At 38.2% G+C, this 19,605-nt stretch overlaps 1 protein-coding gene across 1 annotated transcript in view; it reads left to right on the top strand.

Annotated features, from left to right (window-relative positions):
• Nucleotides 1-19,605, top strand: part of PTPRD (protein tyrosine phosphatase receptor type D) — a 384,170-nt gene that overhangs the window by 150,105 nt on the left and 214,460 nt on the right. The window lies entirely within an intron of this gene.

The raw sequence follows: 19,605 nt of genomic DNA, 5'->3' as shown, positions 1-19,605 counted from the left end.
ATTGCCATTTTATTTCTTTTAGAAAAGAGGTTAATTTAGTCAGTCCTGAAAGGTCACAGTGAAGCAGTATGTGGGCAAGAGCATGAATATTTTCAAACAACAATGATGCAGACAATTGGCTCTGGCTCCACAGTACAAGAGCCAATATTTATTGTATTTGCAATGTTTGGCAATTAAAATTACTTGGTCATAGCCATCCCATCTCTAACAGAGTAATGCTTTAGTCATTGGACTAATTTCAGACTCCTTTTCTGTTGTGCAGAGGAATCACTTGTAAACAAGATAAGAAAGAAATTGAGAGCATGGTGGAAACATTCACTGGAACTTGATCAGAAAGCTTAAGAAATAATTCCTGACTTCCATCAGAAAGGACTTAGATTCTCAGATCCGGGAGAACAGGGAAGGCTCAAGATGGGAATCAAATAAGGAATTCAATTCCACGTAGTATAAAGAGAAAACATGCTGGTGGATTGTGAAAAAAATTTGACATTCAGGTGCTACAGAAATTTTAACTTGGAGGTTACCAATATGGAAAGATATACACACATACACAAAATCTCATTTTGATAGTGACAAGGCAAAAAATGTCTTTGTAATGGATGGAAGAATCGAGAGAGTTCTGTGTGTGTAATGCAGTATGGATTGGTATAGGATTTTTTGTGAGACATGATAAGGTGAAAAGTTTAGTGTGTCAATACTTCTGTCAGTTCTGAAGTTGCTGTTCTTGGTTGATTTTATAGATGTGATGTGGCTACCTTAACCATTAGGCAGACAGAGCAGACTGATTGCCTGTGTGAGTCCCAGTCCCTCAGCAAGGTCCACTTTGGTACCTCCCTGAGGGATCTGGGGCTAACAGTTAACTGAGATGCCTTACCTAAATTAAAAACTGATTAGAACATGTGTATGTAACTGTAATTACAGGAGTGACTGCAGTATGGGTAAACTCAAAGGTGAGGGGATGCTTTTAATACTCTTTGAAGCCTTGGGATTTTTTTTCTGTGCTATGAATAGGCACAGAGATAGGTTAGCCTGATGCATTCAGAAGCAAAAGCATTATTTAGTTTGCATCTTGTTTGCCATGATAAGTTATATAGTCAGGCATTATAAGTTCTGGGTTTTTTTCTTTTTTTTTGTTTTTAAATGACTGGTAATTTGTAATCTTATTCTCAAAGCATGATAATTTCCTTGAAATAACAGCAGTTCTTAATCATGGTAAGTGAAGCATTTCTTTTTAAAATTAAACTACCTCAGATTTTGTTTTTCCTTATATTTCTTCCTTTGATTTTATATTTATAACAAAATAATTTAAGAACAGACTGGCCATGTATACACTATATTTCTTGATTCTTAGCATCTGCATATACATGCATATAGCTCTTTGTCTATAGGAAGGGACAGTTGCGAACATCCTACTACTCTTGTCCTAGTAGCACGGGACAACAGCAGAGAAGTCAGTACACCAAATAATTTTTCAGAACTTTCAAAATAAACAGAAAACAGGATTAGTTCATAATGTTTCTAGCTTCTGATATCAAGTAGATATCAAGTAGAATGTCACAGGCTGGAGTTCCTCGACGAATACAGGCTCCTGTATTGGGAAGAGTGAGAACTATACTTTTAACATTGCCCAGCAGATGTATTCCTCTATACCAGTGTAAGCTAATTAAACAAACAGCGAAAGACCTGTCATATCTGCTGATGTTATGCTATGATCTGATGCAAAAGGTCAACATACACATATGAACATACCATACCACTCTCTGTTTAGAAAAATTTAAACCATATATTCTTCATCACTAACTGTGTTGCTGGGATTAGGGCCAAACACATTAAAAAAAGTACTCCAATGGGCTTTTCTTTGCTGATTTCCATCTCTGTCAGTAATAATTTTATATTGATTCTTCTTCCCACTTTCCTTTTGCTTTGGTACTCTATATTGCATTATATTGTGTTATTACAGTGAAGAGCACTGTTAAGAATAATGAAAAAAAAAAAACTCTTCAAAGACTTTATTTTTTCTGGAGTTTTTTGAAAGCTGTCTACTTTGTGAAAGAGGTTTGGCATTAGATGTGAAAACATCAAAGTATAACTTCTAAATATTTATTGCTAATTCTAATTAGAATTGTTTCCAGTTGTGTGTGCCAGCTTTTGATACAGTGATATGCCAAATTATTGAACCTCCAGAAGCTGCTTTTCTAAAGGCATTCAGTGAAGGAATAATATACATAGTAATTGATTCTTTGATTTATGAACAATAAAGGAATTCATTCAAGAGGTTTTACTATTGCTCTATACAATGCATTGCATGTTAAGGAACACGAAGAGTAAATTACGACTTTTCAGACAGCCCTTGGAGCAAGCAACTTTTATACGTACTAAAGCCAAAGTTCTCAAACATTTTATTTTTTAATAAACTTAGGTGACTGGCTATATATTCATATGTAAAGATCTTACTTTTACTTACATTTTTACTTAAATAGACCTGAAATTCATCTTGGTTTGGGTTATCTCTCTGCATTGCTTGACCAGCAATTTCTGCTTCTCTTTTGCTTTTCAGCATTTTTTCATGAAATGAACCATGTTTTCAGGTTGTTTCTTATTCCTGACTTTCCACAACCCAGTTCCTCTTGTGTTTGGATGTTTGAGGCCAGCTAGTGCATGGTTTCTTTGGTGACCTGCTATATTCTTTGTATCACCAGCTTCAGTAGTCTAACCTCATATGAATTTGTGTCAGTAGTTTCACTTTTGTTGTGATAAATTTATTTCTGGTTGTCTTATAACCAGAAGGAAAAATCAGAGAAAAATCAAGAAGTTTTCCAACAATACAGATTTTACCTTACTTTTGGGTGATTCCTATGAGCAGATTGTTGCTTTGATGATGCAGTACAATGATTAAACACTAGATACTTTCTACATTTTGAATATGCTATTGAGATTTAGACCTCTAGAAATTTGAGTTCATAGATGGCAAACCCAGGTTCTCAGTTCTCTCCAGGAAACATTCAGCCATTTTAAAGTATACTTTCAAGAGGCTGCTGAAGTCTAATGTGTAAAATACAGTTTTCCTAAATTTCTAATTTTTGTACATGCATATCACTTAGATGTAAACATATCTACACATATTTATTGTTCTATAATGCATATTTTGAGTGAATATTATAATTAACATGGCTGCATAATTAAAATGTTTAATTTTATTACTTAAATGGACATGCACAATATTAATTATACACCTTTGAATTTCAATTATGATGCAGGGCAATATATTTTGCAGAAATAATTTATTATATTTTCATAGAAGATAACCACTTTCAGTACATACCTCTGTGTGAAAATGAGCAGTTCTTATTCAGTACACTTGTGCAATGTAAGCTGATTTCCTTGGAGAAAAGAGTGTTAATTAAACCAACATTTTGTAATATTGATATGCAGAGGACTGCAATTTTCAAAGACTAATAACTTTGCCAAATAGCTACCAGTTTTCACTGACACTCTGAAGATTTGAGTGTAGTTTGTTTGTTTTTCTTTCCTTCACCCTCATAGAGGTGTTATCCTTGTTATAAGTAGAGAGGACTTAAACTGGAACATTTTTCAGGCCTCTCATTCAATGGATGAACACAAATCCCTACACAAAATTGTAAACATAGTGACAGTAACTACTATAATACTCCCCACTATGTTTTGTGACGTATGTAAGTAGTATAATCCTGGAAGTAAGGAAATTGAGTCATGGAGGTTAAGTAATTTGCCTGAAGCTAAACAAGAAGGAAATAGCAGAGATAGGATAAGAGTTACAAAGTTTTGGCTCTCAGCCCTCTCTTCTGTCCAGTAGCCAACTGTCACTTTCACTGTTTTTGACTTCCAGTTTTATCTCTTCGGACCAAACTTCAGTGAATTTATTTTCTGAATTTTTTTACTACCTAGATGTGAACTGAGAAGCATGACGAGGATTGATGCTACTTTTTAGTTTTATAATAATTGGAAACAATGTATTTGCCTGTGAAAAAAAAATGAAGAGAGCAATCCTTTATTGGTAGTTATATTTCAGTAATTTTTACTTTTAGTTTAAAGATGGGCATGAATTGTGCTTTCCAATTATGATGGAGTTTCAGAGTGAAAATCTTTCTGACAGGGCAGATGTAAATTAGGTTTTTTAAGAAACAGGTCTTCCTTGTGTTCTACAAAACTCTTTCAAGCTTGTATTTTGTAATCTTCTAAAACACCAAGTATGCCTTAAAAACAGTAGATTGGATGAAATTATAGCATGTATTGCAAGTACTTAGTGTCAAATCACTAACTTGAAAATGTATTTTAGACCCTGCTAAGATCACCTCAGCATATCGGTATTTCAGTTGTACAGTCACGGCCTGGATTTATGGAGTGTCCTTCACTGTAAAGTACAGTCACTCCACAGATAAGGCATGATGTAAAGTCCAGGTGAATTAACTTTGTCGATTCTGAATTGCCTTCACTGACTCTCTCAGGACCACACACCTGAGTTGTTCTAGACGGTTCCAGTTTGGTCTGTTTAGCTTTGCCTCAGAACAGATGTGGATTGAGCAAGAAGAGTGTAAGACAAGGATGTCGCATGAGAGGAGCCTAAAAATGGAATGAGAGTCCCTGTGTCTGGGCCACAGTTGATTTTCTCAAGTGAGGCTAAAGCAGAATTGTGGTATTTGATGGAAATTCCTTCTAAGGCCAAACACAAGTGAGGCTCTTCACGATCTGTATACATCATATTAATAAAAATCACTTGGCACTGGTTTTAACTTTGACACTGCCAATAACCTGTGTGAATGAACCAGAATAATTTCTGGCTTCTTCAATTGAGGAAAAGCTTTGTATTCAATGGCAAAAGAAGCTGGAGAATGCTAGTGTAAGATTTCCTCTTACAGCATGGTATCTGGCTGCACATAAGACTCTCTTCCACCCTGGATTTGTCATTACATCCCACTTTAAATAGCATGCCCTTGACTGAATGTCAGTTCCGTGTAGTGTTATCATTTCTTGGTATCTCCTTTTTTTAAAGAAGAATATATTTGTATTAAAGAGGTAAGAATGGAAGACATCATTGGTGAGATATAGATGAGATAGGTGTAAGCTGGACACAGCACTGTGAGCCAAGAGTATTTATTAAAGGTGTATTTTTAACCACTGGAAATTATCCTAAAATCACTTCAGTAATATGAATAACCATGCAAGATTCTTGTAAAGCAAGTGCAATGCTACAGCCACATATAAGGTATCAAATAATTGTATTCTTCAGTGATTTTAGGTAATAGACTGAAGAAAATCATTGTACAAAGTGCTGTCCCATATCAGAATCAAAACAAAAAAGGAGTTGTAGTAATTAGAGGTTTACCTTTATTTGGTCATATGTTTCTTTTGGCTATGTTTCTACTATTTAATTGAATTTTTGAGCTCGTTACAGCATTGTTGTGCATACCTTTATATAAGGTTTTTGTTCTCACATTCTTGAATGTATTATATATAATATACTTCAAATTTCTTCTGGCATAACTTTATTGATGAGGAGTTAGAGCAATATAGCTCCTGTAGAAGTTCATAGAGCAGATGCAGTTTTAATTACAAAATTGCACTTTAGGAGTAGTATTTTTTGCATATTGGCAGTGCATTGTCCTTACTGACAACAAAATGGGACTTGTAGGAGCTTATATTCACAGCAGGAGCTAGTACTGAAAACACACAGTATCAAACATACTGCCAGTGTAAATACATTCTAATCAGTGCTTTTATATCTGCATGACCATATCCCAGAGCTTGTACTGTTTTACCATACTGATGTATCTTAAGTGACTTGTAGGGAAGGAACTGGGATGATCCACTGGGGCCTTTAGTCACTGAATCTTTTTTAATACCTATAAACAGTTTTCTGACCTAGTTTATGAATGTCTGCTTATGCATCAGTAATGTATCATCTTACAGCCCACACTAACCTGTCTTTTAGTACAGCTGAAGCTGGACTGCATTGCACAGCTCTCACATCATTGCTGATAAGAGGAACATATATTCTCTCTACTTGGCTGGACATCTAGGTTTCATATAATCGATTGTTGTAGGCAAATGGTAAGCATTTTACAGCTAATAGAGAGGTGTTTATCAAATTCTGTGATGAAGTAGTAAGAAGGAAAGAATGATTTATGAGTCTCTACTAAATAGTATTTTTTTTATTTTATAGCAAGCTTAATGATATAGTCTTCTTACTAATCAGTTTAGCTCAATAAATTACGCTTATGTCAAGTCATGCCATCTTTTAATGCTGGTTTGCAAGTAGAAGTCATCTTAAACCCCTTAATGCCCCAAACTGTATATGTTCATATGGACTGTAAGATTTGGTTAGATGTAAACACACATTTGTCTCAAGTTTAATAGTTTAAACCAACAAAGAAAGGGGTATAAAACCTGTGTTTATCACCAGGACAGGACATGACTCTGTCTGGAATGCTTCAAAAGAGAAGATATAAACCACCTTCTCACTAAGTTGAAGGTCAGTTATATTTGAGACAGGTTTGGTGAATATAAAGTTCATACACCCAAGGAACAGATTGGGTATATTCCTCATCTGTTGGGGATGAAGGCTGGGGACAGGTATTTGGCCAAGCTTAGGGCTTAGTCCCTAAGCTAAGCCTCCTCACCTTATCTGAAAACAGGAATGGAGAAGGAAGGTGTTTTGGTTTTGGTAACTGCAGTAGAAAGAATGAATAACTTCAAATTTTTATCACCCGTTTCCTTATAAACTTTGATAACATACGTATTTGGAGTTTTATAAATTTTTCTTTTTCCTTCAGCTGGCTTGACCTAGGGATGATTTTACAGTAAGGGGATAACATTAAGGCATTTCACCCATATAGTCATGTTGTACAAAAGACTAGGATCTTAGGTCACTTTCACGGAACATAGTAGCAGATTGTAACAGAATGCTTTTCCCCTTTGATGTGCTGGCCGGTTGGGGTATTGGTAACAAGGCAGTTTGCCTCCAGTGTTGGGAAAGAAAGATGATACTTAGATGAAAGAAAGTCATGTGGTTTGTTCCCAGGCAGAATACTATTAATTTCTCTTCTGCTTGAATGGGAGTTAAGCATATTTGCTTATATGGGTTTCTTGTCAGGGATTAACACTGAACCATATTTATTATATAAAGTTTGATGGTTTCTTTTCTCTTTGAGCCAGTCTTATCATTAAATAGGTGATTTTGCTTTCACAGTTGCTAATCAGCAATCTGCTCTGTGTATAAATGGCCAAGCATGCTTTTTGTTATGTTTCAATAAATAATGAGTAGAAGCTTCACTCTGTTGTTAAAGCGCCCCAGTGTTATTCTTCCTAGTTTTGGTATCTATATTTTGAGAGTTTTAGTAAGACTGAAACACCAGTAGAGGCCATCTCTCTAGTCATAACACAGTACTCTCAGTCACTAACTGAAACTCTTACCTGTAGGATCTAGTTATTCCCCCTTTTCTGTTAGAGCAAAACTCCTTTGGAAAGAGATCAGCTTGCCTAGCATTTTAAGATCCACTGCTTCTACTTTGCACATTGAAAAGGCATGTCAGCTCTCAGTTACCAAATAATTCATATGCAGTCTGCAGACATTAAAATTTGAAAAAGAAGCAGTAGAGGACTTTGAATTGTCATTTCCTTTCGTTAAATTAGTGAATATGACAAGGTTATGTAATGTTTCTGGGGGATGAAGTGGTGCACATCACTAACCGTTTAGATTCAAGAGGCTTTATGCTTTTCATTTGCTGCTGGAAGAAGGCTTAGTGCTGGATTAACTAGCAAGTTCCCCTTTCTAACTCTGGTAGATTATGTCCCACCCAGATTTTACATATACTGTATGTGATAAATACTATGTATACACACAAGCTTATACCTATTTTAGTTTGTATCGTGCATTTGAACATATGTGCTGCTGTATAACTTAAAGGCAAACGTGCAGTTGGGTTATAGTGTTTGAATTTACAGTGTTTGAATTCCTATAGGCATGGGGGGGGGAGGAAAAAAAAAGAGAATTCTTGCCCTCCTGTGCATTTACTTCATAGTTGGTGCTTGATGCTATGCCTACATCTTCCAGTGTTCAGGTGAATCAAATACTAGATTCAAGCATCCTGATTCTCTTTTCTTAAACTAGCATAAACCAGAATTCTTGTGTAGAAACAACTGAAGAGACACTGGAGTAAATAAGGGGAGATTAGAAACAAATGTGTAAAACTGTTTCATTTCTGTAGTGATATTTAAAAGAAGGTTAAAGTTTGTAGTGAGGTAATGCATGTGTAGTACTGCAGGTAAAGCTGCATATCCAACTTGGGGGTTGAAGGCAAGAGGAGACCTGGGTGGGAGTAGGTCTGTCTTCAGGAGCCTTCTCTGTTCTGATCATCAGGGAGGCTGACTCCAATGGCCCATCAACCCTAGCTTCCTGTTAGACTTAGCAAAATAGCACTCTGCCAGGGCAGTAGTTAATGGCTGGTCTCAGTTTTACAGTAAATGTCTGAATAATTTGTCATGAAACCAATTTAATTGTTATCAGATTGCCAGCAATAGTTTTAATAGAAAAAGCACAACAATAAATTCTTGGGCTTTGTCCTACTTAGGATATAAATGTATTGGTCTATATTGTTAATAAAAGGCTTTTTTACAGGTTTTTCACATAGGTTCTTATTTTTGAAAGCCTTTTTCTTTCTCCCAGTTACCATAAATTGTAAATGAGTATGCAAGTGGGGGGGGGGGGGGATGATGTTAGTTGGCAAATAAATGTCTGCTGCTGTCTGTGTTGGTTTGTATTCCTCCCATGTCTCTAGGGCTCAGATAATGTCTGTCTCTAAAAAAGCTTGCATAATCCACAATGAAATGAGCTGGTAGCAAGGTTTTGCACAGTCTAGAGGTACATATTAGGAATGTGCTATTTTAACATTAGTAAATGTAACCTACCTATTCTACCTGTAAGGCCTTACTTGTATGTATGTCTTTTGATTTTATATTTCAGGGAAGAATAAACCCAGTGGTCAGCCTAGTAACCTGACACTGTGCATTGCAGAGAATTTGGAAACATAAAGAGAGACTTGACTTTTAATGTTTTCCTTGAGAAATCAGAAAGTGATAATCTTTTTTTGAACTGCTTTCTAAATTTGTAGCATGGGTATATGCTGGCTGATTGAAGGCTGGGAAACTGGAGATGACCAATAAATCGGAAAAAATCCCAACAACTCCACTCAAAAAACCGGACATTTTTTGATGTAATTGTTTCTTCTGTGTGCTTTTGTTTTTAGAATACAAGTAGCAGAAAGGAGGTGTGGAGATAAATGTTTTGATTGTATTATAAATATTTTATGAGCATTGTTGTAGGGGTGTGTTTTCAAGAAGATGTTGTGACACCTGTAAAGTGAAATAGCTTAGTTTCCTTCACCCAGGATTTTGTGAAACCTGTGTCTGTACCTGCAAATAACTTTTGTGAACCAAATGGATTAAGGTCTTCAGCTGGAATTAGTTGGCGTAGGTAGATTGCATTAGTAGTTCAAAGATGAAAAACAGGTAATTTTCATGCTCAGGCTAATAAAACTATTCAGCTGTTCAGAGTATGATGTCATGTGAAGATTGCATTGTTGCTATTTTTCTTGCTGAAGAATGTAAGGATGATGTAGTTTTAAGATGATTATGGTGAGAGGCAGAAAAATTTCACCAGCTTGTGACTGACAGACAAGTGCCTTTAAGAACGTATGAGTTGGTAACTTTGGGATTTCTTTATGCAGATTTAATGAATACAAATTGTCACTCATCCTTATAGAAATAAGAAGCTAATTAACTTTCTTACATAGCCAATTTACAGGTCCACTGTAAGTGCAGGTTAGAATTAAGACAAAACAATTGCTTATACCAATGATCAGTCTAACGGATGTCATAAATTATGATTAATGAGTAAATTAGCAGAGAATGCTGTAAATGAGTATGCTTTGAAAATTCTTCTTAATGAGCACAAAAAGCTTTTCTATTAAATATTACATATATATAAAATAGTTTTTATAGTATATTAACTCCTAGAGGAATTGTGAAATGAAAAATAATTGATGTAATTTGTAACATATCTACACAGCATCAGGCTGAGAATACATGCAACGTTTGCCTATTTGTTCATTTTTACCAGGACAGGAGCCTTCACCGTTATTGAATGTCAACCATTTTGCGGCCTGTTGACTTAGAATATATAGCAGCTCCTGATAAGTCAGTGGGATGCAATGAATACTGCAAAGTGGGATATGGGGTGAATAAAGAGTAATTTTTTTTAATTTTTTGTTTTCTTTTTCACCCCATGTAGGAGTTTTATGGGTGCATTATTTGACATGGGAATAATGTCTTCAGAATTTATAACTAGGAATGAGTCCAGTCACATACCCCACTGAAACTTGATGTCACCAGACCAGTAATAAATAGGGGCTCTACATGAAGTGACAGTGATTCTTGTGATAGTGTGTGTGGAGTATCCCGAAGTTCACGGGCACCTGCCAAACCACATTGTTTACTCTGCGCTCAACTTGCATTTCTGAGTGTCACATAAAAAAGTTCCATGGGAACAGTAGTGACTGTATCATCTTCCAGCTTATATTGCTACAAACCAAGTCTTTACAACCAAAAAGTTACTGTAATTTTTCAGGAGTCTCAGTATACGTTAATTTACAAGTAAATGGGGCTTTTGAAAGAAGCATCTTAGCATTTTTCATTTTTTTCTGATGTCTTTGTTACTTTAGTCACACTTGCTATGAATGGCTGACAGAGGATATGATAGAATATGATTTTTGGAAATTTTTATTCTGATTTCAGAAACTTTTTCCTATTTCAAGCATATGATAAAGATTAATCATAAGCTGAATTATGGTATACTAGGAACTTCCATACACCCCAAATAGAGGTTCTAGAAACAGAAATACATTAAGGTCTTAATTGTCTATATATTTGTCCATAGTAGGTCTGCATGCTGAGCTTGCTGTACCTGGCTGTAGACATTAGCTCTCACTTTACCTTTAAAGAAGGTCTTAATTTCATATTCATCTCTTAATTAGAGGACTTATGTCCATAAAAATGTCTCTACAAAAGAATAGGTCTCAGTAGCTGTGGAAAGAAGGGGGGTGAACTACTAATTTCAAAATCATTTTGTCAGACATTTTATTTCAGTGCAGAGGAAAAATATTACAAATCTTCAAAGCACAGCGCAGAGTATAGAAAAGCAAAGTTAAAACACATAATTCCATAACATGATGAAATGTGAATTACTTAATTCCGTTCACTACTTCACAACTATTCTTAAACTTAGAAAAGACAATGTGGAAGTGCAAAAGAGAAGAAAGAGATGTCTTATGCTTGTGCAAAGTTATGGAAACATTCCAATCCAAGTGACTTCTTTTAGTGTCATGTTATAAATATATTTTATGGAGCTTTGATATGCAAAAAAGGACAGCTTTCTGGATAATTGTAAACTATCTCTATTTCAGAAGTTCCTGTGCCCCCTTGGGGGACAGTTTGACTGCTTGTTGAAGCAGCAGCCTAACTTCTAAGGATTTAAACTCCTTAAAACAAACAAATTAAAGCTCAGTATATTTAAGATGAGGTACCAATAAATTCAGTTTTCCTTCCTGTATTAGAGTGTAATTTGCAGTAGCTCAGTCGTTGCCATTCGAGCTTTTAGGGAGTCCCAGCAAAAAGTGTGTAACAAGCAGCAGAGGGTGGTAACCCTCAGGCCTTTGGTGACAAAGCTTGTGGTACTCTCCATAAATCCAAGTTACAGAAATCTTCTGCTGTAAAATTTTTCCCTTGACAAAGTATCAACATTCAGTGTCAGCACAAATACTTGAGTAGGCACTGGTAGATAAACAAGATGAAGCAAACAAAACTTGTGTTATTTGATGATGCCCACAAGAGTTCAAGTCCAGAAATAGGAGGTGCTGATTTTAACTGAATTATACTTCTGTTATTTTAATTGCACTTCTGTTATTTTAGTTGCAGTTTTATTGAAATGTGACCAAGTAGAGTTTCAAAAGTGGTGAAAGGCTGTGATATCATAGTTGGTAACCTATTACAACTGATTTTTTTTGGCAGATTTAATTGCACTGGAAGGTTCCCATATAGATTGTTGCTGTGCTTAATGAAGTGTGCTGCAGAGTGTTTTTGTTGGACTTTGCACTGCTTTTGTTAAGGGAGATTGAAAATAGTTGTCAGTTCTCAATCAAAAATGCCCTCATGTTAATAAGCACAACTGTGTGTGTGTGGTGTAATCATGTTTGCTATCAGAGTGCCTAGCAGCTTAAGTCAGAATTAATGTTAAGAAACTGACAACATCAATTGTGGAGATAATTTGTGTAAAACTTTAATTAAGAACATTTAGAAAGATAAAGGCAACAAATACTACTTTACTTTTTTGGTTCTGTTGAGTTATGATTTCACATACCCTTACACTGATGATGGTCACTTTATATGTAACAAGATGAACATGTTTATTGAATAATGAAAAGATGGATTGCAGAATACCTATCTTTCTCCATGGCTGACTGGCTACTTTCACCATAGTCTGAGCATCTATTGACCATAAATGAGTTTACCCTCACAACACCTATTAAACATGCAGACATTATTATCCTTCTGGTGCAGCTGCTGAGCCTGAAGTGGAGAATTTAACTGGTTTGCCAAATTAAATTTAGTTTTGTGAATGTAAAGTTGAACTGCTGAAAATGACCATTATATGCATTAAAATGTCTGAAGTTACGGGACTGCTATAAGTTTCCTGTTTCAGATAAAACTGTCTGTGTTCTAATAATAATTCACCGTCTCTGATATCATATGATACCTCAAAGATAACTGTCTTACTTTCAAGATTAGGCACTGGAGAAGAGTTGTGGCAATGTTTTTTTACAGGAATTACTTATGCAAAAGGAAACTTTGACCAGCCACATACCTTATTCTTTCTGCTAGATTACCGTCTAAGTGAAACACAAATATCATCCCAGTTCCCTTTTATACTAGAATGTGAAACTTTTTTCTTGAAATAGATGATATCAGTCTTCATATACAATAATGTCATCTTTATACACAAACTTAAAACCTTGTTTTTCTTGGAAAATGTCTACAAATAGGGAATTGCATCATTATATAACAAATGCATTTGTCTTTTGCCTCTAATACTTTGTAGCAAGTGTTGTTAATTAACAAACAATAGCTTTACTAATCATTGGTCCAGCAAAACTTCATGTAGGACTGCAAAAATACTGTTCTTCTTCAGGTAGCTACCAAAGCCATGTTGGGTATTCAGCCCTATTTCTGTAACTCCACTATGTAGATACAGCTCTGTAGAAGCTGGTAAGCAATTTTCATAAGGAGTCATAGCACTTATAGTCCTTTACCAGGTTTGGCGCTGTCCTAGATGAAGAAATTGTCAGAAAACTAGTTCTACATCTAACAACAATTAGGTTTGGTGTAAAATTTTTACCTGAACAGCACTAATGGAGAATTTCTGAGTGTCTGATAAGGTGGGAAGGGTTCACCTTTATTTATCTTGTTTGTTTTGTTTTGTTTTTTTATTATTATTGTTGTCATTAATACAATATATTGAATATTAGTAAAAGCATGTCAACCGTAGATATCATGGTGACTGGCAGTAACATAAAACCTAATAGTGGAATATGGTGGGGGTTTTCTGTTGGTTGGTTAGAATCATAGAATCACAGGATGGTTTGGGTTGGAAGGGACCTTAAAGATCATCTAGTTCCAGGCCTCCTGCCATGGGCAGGGACACCTTCCACTAGACCAGGTTGCTCAAAACCCCATCCAACCTGGCCTTGAACATTTCCAGGGAGGGGGCAGCCACAACTTCTCTGGGCAACCTGTTCCAGTGTCTCACCACCCTCACAGGGAAGAATCTCTTCTTCATATCTAATCTCTTTCAGTTTAAAACCATTGCCCCTCATTCTATCACTACCCTCCCTGATAAAGAGTCCCTCCCCATCTTTCCAGTCAACGGGAACTGCCACAATTTCTCAAATATGAGGTATAGTGGCTTAGCCACTTCATCCACCAGTTCCCTCAGAACCCACAGTTCTCCTCAGATCCCATGAACTTGTGCGCCTCCAGGTTCCTTAGATGGTCTCAAATCAACTGACCAGAGAAGGTGCCCTGCTGGACCTCCTCTTTGTGAAAGGAGAAGGACTCATGGATGATGTGGCGGTTGGAGGATGACTAGGGCACAGCGATCATGAATAATAGAGCGCTCTATTCTTAGAGAGGCCAGGAGATGGGGCAACAGAACTGACATCCTGGACTTCCAAGGACCTGACTTTGTCTTGTTTAGGCAGCTACTTGACAGAATCCCTTGGGAGATGGTCCCTTCAGGAAGGCTAGGCACTCTTTATGAAGGAAGTCTTAATGGCACAGGAGCAGCCTGTCCCCAGGTGCTGTAAGACAAGCCAGCAGCAGAGAAGACCACCCTGACTGAACAGGGAGCTTTGGCTGCAACTCAGGGAGAAAAGGAGATTATACGGCTTTTGGAAGAAGGGGCTAGCCATTCACAGTGATTACAAAGAGGCTGTGAGGATGTGCAGGGCGGAAATCAGGAGGTCTAAAGACCAGCTGGAAATTACTCTGGCTTCAGCAATCAAGAACAAGAAATGTTTCTGTAAGTATGTGAGCAGCAAAAGAAAGACCAGGAAGAGCCTCCATTCCCTGCTAGACACAGGAGGAAACACGCCAGCGAGTGATGAGGAAAAGGATGAGGTCCTTAATGGCTCTTTGCCTCAGTCTTTAATAACAAGACTAGTTGTATTGAGGGAATCCAGCCTCCTCAGCCAGAAGACAGAGACTGGGAAAATGACCCCCCCACAATCCAGGAGGAGACAGTCAGTGACCTACTGCATCACATAGACATACACAAGTCTATGGGACCTGATGGAATACACCCAAGGGTGCTGAAGGAGCTGGCTGGGGTGCTTGCCAAGCCGCTTTCCATCATTTACCAGCAGTCCTGGCTGACCGGGGAGGTCCCGACAGATTGCAAATTGGCCAATGAAATGCCCATCTATAAGAAGGGTCGGAAGGATGATCTGGGAAATTACAGGCCTGTCAGCTTGACTTCAGTGCCTGGGAAGCTGATGGAGCAGCTCATCCTGAGTACCATCACACAACACATGCAGGACAACCAGATGATCAGGCCCAGTCAGCATGGGTTTATGAAAGGCAGGTCCTGCTTGACAAACCTCATCTCCTTCTATGACAGGGCGACCTGCTCATTGGATGAGGGAAAGGCTGTGACTGTTGTCTACCCTGACTTCAGTAAGGCCTTTGACACCGTTTCCCACAGCGTTCTCCTGGTGAAACTGGCTGCTCGAGGCTTGGATGGGCACACGCTTTACTGGGTAAAAAACTGGTTGGCTGACTGGGCCCAAAGAGTGGTGGTGAATGGAGTTAAATCCAGTTGGTGGCCGGTCATGAGTGGTGTCCCCCAGGGCTCGGTTTTGGGGCCACTCCTGTTTAACATCTTTATTGATGGTCTAGACGAGGGGATTGTATGCACCCTCAGTAAGTTTGCAGATGACACCAAGTTGGGTGAGAGTGTTGATCGGCTTGAGGGTAGGGAGGCTCTGCAGAGAGACCTGGACAGGCTGGAGCGATGGGCTAAGGCCAACTGTAGGAGTTTCAATAAGGCCAAATTCTGGGTGCTGCACTTGGGCCACAACAACCCCCAGCAGCGCTACAGGCTTGGGGAGGAGTGGCTGGAGAGCTGCCAGTCAGAGATGGACCTGGGGGTGTTGATTGACAGCCGGCTGAAAATGAGCCAGCAGTGTGCCCAGGTGGCCAAGAAGGCCAACGGTCTCCTGGCTTGCATCAGCAATAGCGTGGCCAGCAGGGACAGGGAAGTGATCTTACCCCTGTACTCGGCACTGGTGAGGCCACACCTCGATTCCTGTGTTCAGTTTTGGGCCCCTCACTACAAAAAGGACATTGAATTACTCGAGTGTGTCCAGAGAAGGGCAACAAAGCTGGTGAAGGGTCTGGAGCACAGGTCTTACGAGGAGCGGCTGAGGGAACTGGGGTTGTTTAGTCTGGAGAAGAGGAGGCTGAGGGGAGACCTCATCGCCCTCTACAACTACCTGAAAGGAGGTTGCAGAGAGCTGGGGATGAGTTTCTTTAACCAAGCAACAAGGGATAGGACAAGAGATAATGGCCTCAATTTGCATCAGGGAAGGTTTAGACTGGATATTGGGAAGCATTTCTTTCCAGAAGAGGTTGTTAGGCATTGGAATGGGCTGCCCAGGGATGTGGTGGAGTCTCCATCCCTGAAGGTGTTTAAGAGGTGGGTTGACATAGCGCTGAGGGATATACTGTAGTTGGGAACTGTCAGTGTTAGGTTAATGGTTGGACAGGTGATCTTCAAAGTGTTTTCCAACATTGATGATTCTGTGATTCTGTTAAATCTGATCTTCCCCCACAGTGGGCAGTTCTTCTCCCAGTCCCTGCCTTTGTCTTCTGCAACTTGGGCAGTGTGGCTGGAGCCTTTGCTGGTGAAAACTGAGGCAAAAATGACAGTGAGTACCTCAGCCTTCTCCGTATCCTGGGTGACTAAGGCTACCTTTTCCTTCCAGAGAGCACCCACATTTTCCCTAGTCTTACTTTTATCACCAGCATACCTGTAATAGGTTTTTTTGTTGCCCTTGACGTCCCTGGCCGGATTTAATTCTGTCATGGCTTTGGACTTCCTGACTTGATTCCTGAGTGCTCAGATAGTTTTTCTACATTCCTCTCATGTTATCTGTCATTGCTTCCACCCTCTGTAGTCTTCCTTTTTATGTGTGAGATTGTCCAGGAGCTCCTTGTTCATCCATGCAGCCTCCTGACATTTTTACCTGCTTCCTCTTTGTCAGGATTCATTGCTTCTGAGCTTGGAGGAGGTGATCCTTGAATATTAATGAGCTTTCTTGGGTCCCTGTTGCCTCCAGGGCTTTATCCCATGCTGCTCTACCAAGTAGATCCTTGAAGAGGCCAGAGTCTGCTTTCCTGAAGTCCAGGGTAGTGAGCTTGCTGTGCACCCTCCTCTTTGCCCTAAGGATCTTGAACTCCACCATTTCATGATCACTGCAGCCAAGGCTGCCCTTGAGCTTCACAGTCTCCTCCTTGTTGGTGAGAACAAGGTGCAGCAGAGCACCTCTTATCGTTGGCTCCTCTATCGCTTGGAGAAGGAAGTTACAATCAATGCATTCCAGGAATCTCATGTATCGCTTGTGCCCTGCTGTGTTGTCCCTCCAACAGATATCAGGGTGGTTGAAGTTCCCCATGAGGCTGCTTCTATCCGTCTACAGAGGGCTTCATCCACTCAGTCTTCCTGGTCAGGTGGCCTGTAGCAGACCCCCACTATAACGTCACCTGTCCCTGCCCTCCCTTTAATCCTGACCCATAAGCTTTTAGTCACCTCCTCATCCATCCCCAGGCAGACCTCCATGCACTCCAGCTGGTTACTGACATAATTAATAGTTTGGAGGGTTTTTTCAGAGCTAATTTATCATAGTTCAACACAGTCTTTGCTTGTAATTTTTTCTTGCTTTTGTTTTGTTGTTTAAATATCTGCAGTTCTCCTGGTCTCAAGATAGTTAAGTGAAGTGTTGCAGGAATGAATGTACAGCATGGCACTTCAGTTGCTTTCCCTCTTTGACCCTTGTAATGCATGGCAAAACTGGCAAATTTTCTAAAACAGACCTTTTCTCAAGAAAGTAAGTTAACTTTATTGATGTTGAAATTATCAGTTGGGCAGTCACTGAATGTATGAGTGAGACGTAAATTTAGAATTTAAAAGCTGTGTATAAGCTACTATACATAGTTACTCTGTGCTGATGGACTTGCCCACACAGTGTTTTTCTTTTGTTGGTTTGGGCTTCAACACTGAATTCACAAAATGTCAAAAAGAATAAAAACAGAGTGGCAGTGCATCATTTTTCACTTGGTGGCACATAATCACAATTTGTGCCACAGAATATCAGCATATCAGTTAGTCGTGTCTCTTTACATATTTTAGTGCTGAGTTAATACATGCATAGAAAAGGATTCAAAGCTAGTAGTTTTGGTGAAACCCAGATGCTCTTCATCGGAATATATTTGCATCTTTTCTATGATCCAGGCATAAAGTCTGTGTCTTGGGAAACGATTTTTAGTTTCCTTGCTGTAAGTGTGTTTATTTGCCATGGCTTTGGCAGTTCTTGGCATCAGAGAAGTTCTTTCATAAGTTCCCTATGGCAGTAGTGTAACACTATTTTGCTGTGATCAGATTTGCTGTTGCATTTGGTTTCAGGTACATGTTCACCAGCGAAAATTAGCACAGGAGATAGTTCAAGGACCCTTGAGCATTCTGAAAAGTTGAGCAATAATAATTTTGCCTAACATCTTTATTAAAGAAAAAAGAATGCAGTTTTTCAGGAACATTATATTTTTACTGCATTTTTTGAAAATTATCTTTCTTAGTGGTATGTTACAAATTAGGGGTGGGGTATAAAAGACTCATTTAATTTCATAAACTTAGGACAATCTGCATACTCTCATATTTAATGTAGCAAGATAACATAACATACTGATCTTGTTTTATAATAATGACCACATCATATTTTCTTGGCATTTTAAATTATTTTGGGATTTCTTCCAGGGTTACATACATGCATGCTTGTAATCTGCTTGGTTTCTGACATTTAAATAAACATGCTGACAAGAAGTATGGTCTTTTGGAAGACCAGTTCAGCAGGATAAAGGGTTAGACATGAGAAGTGAAGAGCAGCAACTTAGAAATGAAAACTAGTACAGTACAGGTATGTAACTGTCAGAACTAAGAGAGGAAAGTGAAGAGCAAAAACGTTGAGAGCAGAAAGGAGCTGACTGCTGAAACTTGAAGATAAGACCAAAAATGAATTGCAACAGCTGTTACAGAGCGACTAAATATAACAACTTAAAACTGAGAAATACTATATAGCAAAGACCTGGATTTTTTAATTATTTATTAGCCATAAGTATTCATATCATTCAAATAAGCATCTTAAAGTGTATTGGATCTCTAAAAATTTCTCAGTTAAGAAAGAGAACGTGTGAATATTTATAGGAACTTTTCAACATTTCTGTACTGTGTTTAACACATAATCATAGATTTTTATATGAAATCTTTGGAAGTCATGTCTTGTGTTGGTGTAAGTTTTAAAGTTTTGTTTCACCATAAGGCTGATAAATTAATTTTAATTATGTTATAGCAGAAGTAGAAGGAAAGAGAATAATTAATTAAAACAAATGGATTTTTAAAAATTATTTCTCCCTTTTCTTACGCCTCTCCCGTTGTTGCAATAGTTGGATCTTTTTTCACTTCTTTCCGACAGAGTAGAATAGTTTGGGAGTGGACAGGAGCTATATGTGAAACTATCCCCAAGCAAAAATCTCTCTTGTGTTGTAATCCTTTTTGTGTGGACTCTTAATACATAGTCATTTACCTCCACCACTGCAAATTTACAGATGCTTTCTCCTAAATGTCACTGATTTTAATGGCTCAAAGGTGGGAATCCTGTTTTCATGACATCCTGTGATCATAATGCCAAG

The sequence above is a fragment of the Strix aluco genome, chromosome Z, assembly GCF_031877795.1.
Source record: "Strix aluco isolate bStrAlu1 chromosome Z, bStrAlu1.hap1, whole genome shotgun sequence".
NCBI classification, from domain to species: Eukaryota; Metazoa; Chordata; class Aves; order Strigiformes; family Strigidae; genus Strix; species Strix aluco.
Note: the sequence above shows the minus strand (reverse complement) of the source record. Positions and strands in the feature narration are given on the sequence as shown.